The 8410-nt window shown below is 39.6% G+C and overlaps 1 protein-coding gene across 6 annotated transcripts in view; it reads left to right on the forward strand.

Annotated features, from left to right (window-relative positions):
- TRIM55 (tripartite motif containing 55) overlaps positions 1 to 8410 on the forward strand; it is a 48612-nt gene that overhangs the window by 13556 nt on the left and 26646 nt on the right. The window lies entirely within an intron of this gene.

An 8410-nucleotide genomic window follows, 5' to 3' on the forward strand; every position in this document is an offset into this window, starting at 1 on the left:
TGGTGAAGACCTCCTTAGGGATGAGAAATGAAGTAGTCCCTGGGGTGGGTATTATCTTTCCATAATTACACCGGGGCCCTGACACCTGCCCCAGAGTCCTTTGGTGGCAGTGTCTTCCTTGCAAATGTCTAATTTTGTCTCTAATCATGGGAGGCACCTGGCCCAGGACCAGCCCTGGAGCAATGCTGAGCTTAGGGTAAATAACACTGTGGGCTCATTGTTATCCTTTAAGAATAATGTCTGCAGTTAACATGAAGTTACAGTGATAACGAAGAAGGCTTTGAGGAGGACTATAGTTGCAAAAGGGCAGACTGAAAAGGGAGTGGCATTTTCCCTTCCGTGCTGTGGGCTAATGGTGAGTGGAGGAGCCATGAGTCTTTTTACCTCTGCTTCTTGAGAGTGGCCCAGCCTGAGACGTTCCCTGAACTGTGGACTTCAGGGTGATGGAGGGCTTCTGGGCTGCTCCAGATGAGCCCAGCATGATCTGAAGCTTCACTTGCCTTTCTAGGCCTGGAGATGTTCTGGGATGGGATGGGACTGGGTTGGGGGCTGCCTGTAGGAATGGAAATGTCCACTGGGGAGCTCTTTGCTTCCAAGAAAACATGCTTGACTTTCATTCCTCATCCCTAGAGAACACAATCTACCTCTTGCAGACTTTATCAATGGCACTTATCCTATGTCACTGGATACTTAAGGGCACAGGATGTTAATACTGGCCCTCCCCACGCAGTCTGCCAGGCCTAGAAACATCGCTGTTTTGTATAAATGCCTGTCTAGGGGAAACTGCTCCAAGTTGAATAATAAATATTTGATACTGAGCATTTCCAATCTCTGAAAAATGACAACTTGAATAAAGCCCTCCAATGAATTTGCAGTGAGAACAAATCTGTTGTACTTCCAAAACAGTGATTTTACCCCAAATGGCCTTTTCTTATCTCTGAGACATTGTCCATGCCATTACAAATATGAAGAAGGAATGTAATTAGAATTGTTTAAATAGTATGCCAGAATTTTAAAGGCAATATATGTTTTAAAGAACAGATTTTGGCGTTTGAATTTTAGCACTATGGCTTAATTACATGACATTGGGCAAGTTACTTAAGCTTCCTGTCCCTCGACTTCGTCAGCATTCCAGTGGGGATGATGATACCGTCTTCACAGCCTTGTCATGATGACTAAGTTGAAGTAAGAGGCACATGCCAGGGACTTGGTAAATGTCATCTTACAGCCTCAGAGTCAGCTTGGAAAGCACACACTTATTCTGATGGTGTGACCCAACTGGAAGCTCTAGAGATTCTGGGGCATCTTTTAAATGGTGTCAGAAGACTGTCAAGTCCTAGTTAATTGTGATGGCAGGACTGAGCAACTCCCTCTAGAGGGACATATTGAGAATGAATGGAGCTAGACATGACTTCTATTCTTTATCGAAGAGGCTTTGTGGCAACTGGAAATATTGGCAACTAAGGGAGACTGAGCCTTTTCTGGGAAACATGGTGACTACCCACAGCAGACCACAGTAAGACAAGCATCTGCTCAGCTTGACAAGTGGCTTTCACCGAACCATGGGGCTCCAATCAGAACAGGCCCACCTGGCCCTCAGCCCTCATAGCGTCTACTCAAGAAGATTCTAAATAATCTGGACTAGCCCAGAAAACCCCAAATGCCAAGAACCCCAAGAGTTAAGTGTTAGAAATCCCTAAAATTATGGAATAATTATCCTTCGAACATGGAGCGGCAACATGAAGTATTAGAAAAGAGCCTGAGTTTGAAAGGCCTCAGACCCATGGCCACTGAATAGAGTTGTTTGCTGAGCACTACACAAAGGAACCAGTTGATGGAGGGCTGAACCCCAGCCTGGGTGCCTGGAAGATGGTGTCTTTCTAGTTTATCTGTCCCTTTCCTAGGGACATCCTAGTCTGTACTCATGGGACTTCTCCAAGTGCTTGTAACTGGAGCTTTATGAATGAAAGGCTAGATTTGATATTCTTGGAAGGAACTTCTTACTTTTTTCAGTATTATTAATTACAGGCTGCTTTTTTTTTTCTCTTTTTTTTTTGGAGGGTTCGTGGGAAGAAATTATGTTTGTTTAATGAAGGGAAGTTTGAAGTTTCTTATTTCAAATGAAGATATACCTCTGAACAAGCATGTCTCGACGAATGTTGGAGGAATGTGGTAGAGATATGAATGGGCCTAATCAAGCCACAGTTGCTCAGTGACAAGTGGTGGGGCTAAGAGCTTATCTTCAGCTCTATTTTGGTCACAGAGCTGTGTTCCTTACATGGTAAGAGCAGTGGTCATTGTTGCCTTAGTTTTTTTCCTACTGTGGCCACTGCACATGTGCAAGCTAGTGCTGGCCTTTCTGGGCTAGGGCATGTAATGTATGTCTTAGTGCTGTAGATGACACAAGACTTGCCAGGAACAGAGGCAGGCACATCATAGCCTAAAGACTCTCTGAAATGTCTTCACATTTACCTAAAATTAGAGAGTCTTGGACCTGTAGAGTCAGAAAGGACCTTAGCAATTATACAATTCAATCTTTCACTGTACAAATACAAACATATGAACAACTGTCCTGAGGTTCAGTGGTTTCCCTAAGGTTGCATAGCTATATTTTACGGTTTTTTTGTTTTTGTTTTTGTTTGTTTTTAAAAAAACAAAAAAACAAAAAAAACATTGAATGAAGCAGAAGCTTAGACTGTCCACTTAAATACTTTTTTTTTTTTTGGGGAACAAAATAAAATTGAAGCTTTTGCATGAGGGCTGAATATTTCTAGATGCAAGTCATATTTTATTTTTTCATTCAGTCAGTCAATCTATATTTCTCAAGTGTGCATTATGTGCCATATTCTGTACACATAATGCTGGGAACTAGTGATGAGCTAAACATAAAAGTTTCCTGTTCTCAGGCAGTTTTTATTCTAATAGAGGAGTTAGACAATAATCAAATGAATAATAACATCATTTTAGAGAGTGATAATTACCTGAGAGAAAAGTGAGCCAATAAAAATTTAGCCATTAAAAACAGTGGTATGGTGGTGCTTTGCTTGGAAGGTTATCTTCTCTTTTAATATAAGGTCATCTATTGTTGCTTTTTCTTTCCGTGAAAGTTTCCCTTTGCAGTTGCATATCTTGTTTTTCTCATTACTGCTGAAATATAAAGGTGGCTAGAAATTGTAGTCTGCCAATTTTAACATTTCCATGATGGTAACAGTTAAGTGATGGCTTTAGGTCAATGTTAAATGTTACCTACTCACTTCTAAGGAAACAACCAAATGACCATCTGATTTTTTTTCTTTACATTCAGAAATGTTGGCATTGTTTAGAAACAATATCCCACCCATCATCATTTTACCACTTCAATATGGGAGGGATAATGTTTATTTTATAAAAATCACCCCTTTTTAGTATATTGCATCCACACTGCATTCTCCCTAGAGATGGGATGAATTTTATTTTCATTAAAGTATTATAGACAACTTTAATTTGGTTCTCCCAAGAAGCCAAGAAATATAACTGTCCCAGGAGACCCAGGAGGAAGGCTTTGCATGAATATGCCCAGAAGCCAATACTTACTGCATCTGTTGTGGAGGTTACTTCACTTGCTAAGCACAGTCACACAGGTACACACACACACACAGAGGATGTAGGAACCACAGATATCAAAAGGAAGAAAATGGAGACTGTTTGAAAAGATCAACACTAAAGCTCAAAAAGTACGTAACTTGATTGAATTACTATGCAGAGAAGACGGGGGAAGGAGGGGCGGTATACGGCCCAAAATTAGGCTTAAAGATACATACCTTTTTACTCAAATAAATGAAAAAGTATGCTAAAAGCAAGGAGCAGTCTTTGAGATGAGGAAGTTTTGTGGAGAAGGGACAAACATGGTTGCTATCATGCTTTTGTAGGTAACAGTGGTCCTTTAAAGTGTGCTGGCTGCAGACATTTTGACAATACAAAAGTCCAAATTTTTTCTCATCCCCTTTTCAGGCTGCTAGAAAGTCACTGCTGAAAGTGTTGCAGATTCACATTAACAAAGACACCGTAGGTACTGAAATTCAGAGTCATTACTGTCAGTAGCTAGGTGGCCTCTGAGAATTTTTTTTTTTTTTCATGGCACATATCTGTTCCCTCATCAGCTTAGAGGGCAAATTGATAACCTGAGGTGTTTATTATTCCCTGATTTTCACAGCACTTTGATGGTCTTGCAGCCAAGAAAGATTGGAGGGCACCTAAATTAGTCTCTTGTGTGTGGGTTCTACCACAGAGAGTATGAAAAAATAGGAGATTCCGTTTCATGGAGTATTTCACATTTGAATCTGACATTAAGTTAACCTGAACATTTTAAGTTAATTTCTAAAAGTTTATAAATTCCAGTTTCATAATTCCAAGGAAGAGGCATGTATTTTTGCCATTTCAGAAACAGATTTGTCTCTTACTGTATTTTGCATAGAATTATATTAAAAGCTAATTAAGTAAGAGAAATTTTTTCTGTTAGGAATTAGAAAATATAATAATTTTACATTTTATATTTATCATTTATGATACATTTTTTTCTTTATTATTCTCCAGAACATTGGAAAATTACGGCAGGTTATTAGATCATACAATGCCAGGTACAAAGTGAGTAGTTGGTGAATTTTGTTGAAAGAAAGAACTAGGGAATATAATTCTGAAATAATTTAAGGTGTCTTGCCTTTACAAAGCCTACCTTGAGCATAGTAAATTTGTTTTGTTTTTGTTTTTGTTTGGAGATGGAGTCTCACTCTGTTGCCCAGGCTGGACTGCAATGGCACAATGGTGGCTCACTGCAACCTCCACCTCCCAGGTTCAAGAGATTCTCCTGCCTCAGCCTCCCAAATAGCTGGGATTACAGGCACACACTACCACACCCTGCTAATATTTTGTATTTTAGTAGAGATGGGGTTTCACTGTATTGCCCAGGCTGGTCTCGAACTCCTGAGCTCAGGGAATCCACCTGCCTCGGCCTCCCAAAGTGTTAGGATTACAGGCATGAGCCACTGTACCCAGCCAGTAAATTTGTTAAAAAGCATATATTCCATTTACAAGCACTTCATATAATTTTTTAAAGTTACTTAAAAAATGGGTTCAGCTGGGTGTGGTGAGCTTAGCAAAGACCCAGGAGTTCAAAGACCTTGACTCTAGGCCAGGCACCAATAATAAACAGTAGGATGGCCTTGAGAAAGTGACAGCTCTGCTGGGTTTCAGTTTCCACACAAGTGGCATGATTGATTTGGAGCAGGTTATTTCTAATATTCCATGCAGCTTCAAAATTCTGCAACTGAATAATTTAGATTAAGGAATTTAGACCTAAATTTAATAGACACTAATCTAGTACCAATATATGCCAGGTAATATTATAAGTGCTTTACAAAGTATGTAATGATATAATAATTTTAATAAAGTATAGACTGTGTATGGGGTAGCATTTCCTACCCCATACACAGTAGTATAAACAAATAAGAGTTGCTATTAAAATGATAGTAATTTTACTAACATTCAATATAAGTTATTAAAAAAAAGAATAGAAATAAAATAATGTTTGGAATAGGAAGTAATATAGGGAAGAAATTTGTTATTCCATTTAAACTGGAAAAATATTTATATGGTCAAAATAAGTGAATTAATCTTTCTTTGACTTGGTAGAGGATACTAGATTACACATAACTTAACATCTGTCTCATTGTAAATGATTTGGCTGTCATAAACTTGAATGTTCTCATATATTAAATCACATAGGAGAAAACTTGTGTGAATCAAAGACTTTCTACCTGTATTATATCTTAATGTAATACTCATTATACTATAAGTGTTTCAAGTGCACAACTCATTTGGGAGGAACAAGCTGGAAACAATTATATGTTCACAGTAGAGCTTCTAAATATCAGAGAGGCTAATTTCATGTATACAGTGGGCACATGGTTGCCTGAAGGTTGGGACAGAAGATAATACTGTGAAAGAGAGTTTGACTAGAAAGCTACTAATAGGTTTCCATTTCTAGGCCTGGCTAAATTGTCCAACTCTCATGATAAAGGGCTGAAGATGAACTGAAATTTGTCAAGCCAGGTAATTTCCACATCTTGATATGCGGCATGGACTCTTGTTCCATTACTTTGACAACTGACAGGACTTCAAGCATTTTTGTCCCCTCCCCAACCTCCTTTACTCCTACTCCTTCTTAAGGTCAGGCTCAGGCACTAAGTCCTCTAAGAAACTCTTCCTGAGTCAACATTCCTGACTCCTCTCAAAAGTCCTCCATCTACACAAAGGGTTGGATGAAGATTCCATAAGTGCTTCTATAAAAACCTGGTATAAATCTCTAACATATTTACATTATTCAGCCTACCATGTTGAATTACATTATTGGTTGATAGTCTGTCTCAGTGAACCGTGAGCTCCTTGAGAATAGGAACTATGTTTAATTCTTTTTGATCCCCAGTGTCTTGCATGAGGTATGACACAAATGACATGTATTGTTTGTTAAATCCATGAATGAACAGGTAGATGACAGTGGTAAGGCATTTACTATTAAAATGGTTGGCACCACTGGATTTCCATGTGTTATAATTTGGTTTGGAACTGTGATGAGAATTGACTGTTCCAAGGGAGGCAATGGAGTGAGGGATATATTTCTTGCACATTTGCAGAGTATCTTTATAATAAAAAATTTGGTTTAGGTCATTCTCCCCCACCCCACACTGAGAATAGTAGAGAAATTGAGAGAAAATGAAACACATTTTAAAAAATCTATTTGGCCGGGCATGGTGGCTCCCACTTGTAATCCCAGCACTTTGCGGGGCTGAGGCAGGTGGATCATGAAGTCAGGAGTTCGAGACCACATCTCTACTAAAAATACAGAAATTAACTGGGTGTGGTGGTGCGTGGCTGTAATCCCATTAACTCAGCAGGCTGAGGCAGGAGAATTGCTTGAACCAGAGAGGCTGAGGTTGCAATGAGCCCAGATTGTGCCACTGTGCTCCAGCCTGGGGGGCAGAGCAAGACTATCTCAAAAAAAAAAAAAAAAAAAAAACCTATTCAACAGATATTTACTGAACAGCTACTATTCAGGAAGGTGCTCTGTGTCCTAGCCAGGTTCTACCCTCAAGAAAATATAGTTTAGATATTTAAGAAACTCACATGAAGAAAGCTATACATGACATAAAAGACTTCAATGTTTACCAAAATGAAAGAATATGTGATAAAGGCTATAGAATGGTCAGAGATATCAGAAATTAATTTGCTGGATTCCCAAGAAGTTCCCACTGTGCAGGAGAGCTAGGTTAGATCATTATGGCTCACAATCCGCTCTCAGCTATAAAGATCCTGGACCTAGAGATGGTCAGGTCCAAGGAGATTGGCATATATGCACACCAAGCTTACCAGAGTTTGAAAAGCCAAAAGGCCAATGACTAGGTGAACTGGATAATTAATTATGATTTAAAGATGGGCCCAGAGTAAAGGGATCTAAATGGTACTGGAGATACTCCAGCTATACAACAGAAATGTGTAAGCCAGACTTCCTGTGCAGCCTTTCTCTCCAACAGCATAGGCCAGATGCAGTATTTCCCATTCGTAGACAGTATTGGATAAATAGAGGATCTTGTAGATACAGTTATGCACAATTAATGGTAGCTATTATGAGATTTCAGAAGGTTAAAATGTTACATTCAGCCATAAAGATCAAGGACCACTTTATGGAAGAAGTGGTAGTCCGACAATGTCTTTGAGATTGCTTAGAGTTTACAATGGTGACTTGGGGAAGAACATCATAAACAGAGGGGAAAGCATGAACAAAGAAGGTGAGTGGTTTATTTTTGCTGGAATTCAGGGTATACAATGGAGGATAGTAGAATATTATGAGGAAAATTGGAACCAGATCATGGAGGGGTCTTGAAAGCTAGTTATGAAGTTTAAATGGTATTCTTTGTGTAATGGGGAGTCATAATAGAAAAAAACATGATTAAGGCCAGGCAGTGGTTCATGTTTATAATCCCAGTGCTTTGGGAGGCTGACGGGGTGGGTCACTTGAGGTCAGGAGTTCAACCAGCCTAGCCAACATGGTGAAACCCCATCTCTACTAAAAATTCAAAAATTAGCTGGGCGTGATGACAGATGTCTGTAATTCTAGCTACTTGGGAGGCTGAGGCAGGATAATTGCCTGAACCTGGGAGGCGGAGGTTGCAGTGAGCCTGGATCGCAACACTGCTCTCCAGCCTGGGTGACAGAGCAAGCAAGCAAGAGAGAGAGAAAGAGAAAAAAAAGAAAGAGAGAGAAAGGAAGGAAAGAGAGAAAGAGAAAGGAAAGAGGAAGGAAGGAAGGAAGGAAGGAAGGAAGGAAGGAAGGAAGGAAGGAAGGAAGGAAGGAAGGAAGGAAGGAAGGAAGGAAGGAA

This window comes from Sapajus apella, unplaced genomic scaffold, assembly GCF_009761245.1.
Source record: "Sapajus apella isolate SASKATOON/1434 unplaced genomic scaffold, GSC_monkey_1.0 scaffold35, whole genome shotgun sequence".
Classification (NCBI taxonomy): Eukaryota; Metazoa; Chordata; class Mammalia; order Primates; family Cebidae; genus Sapajus; species Sapajus apella.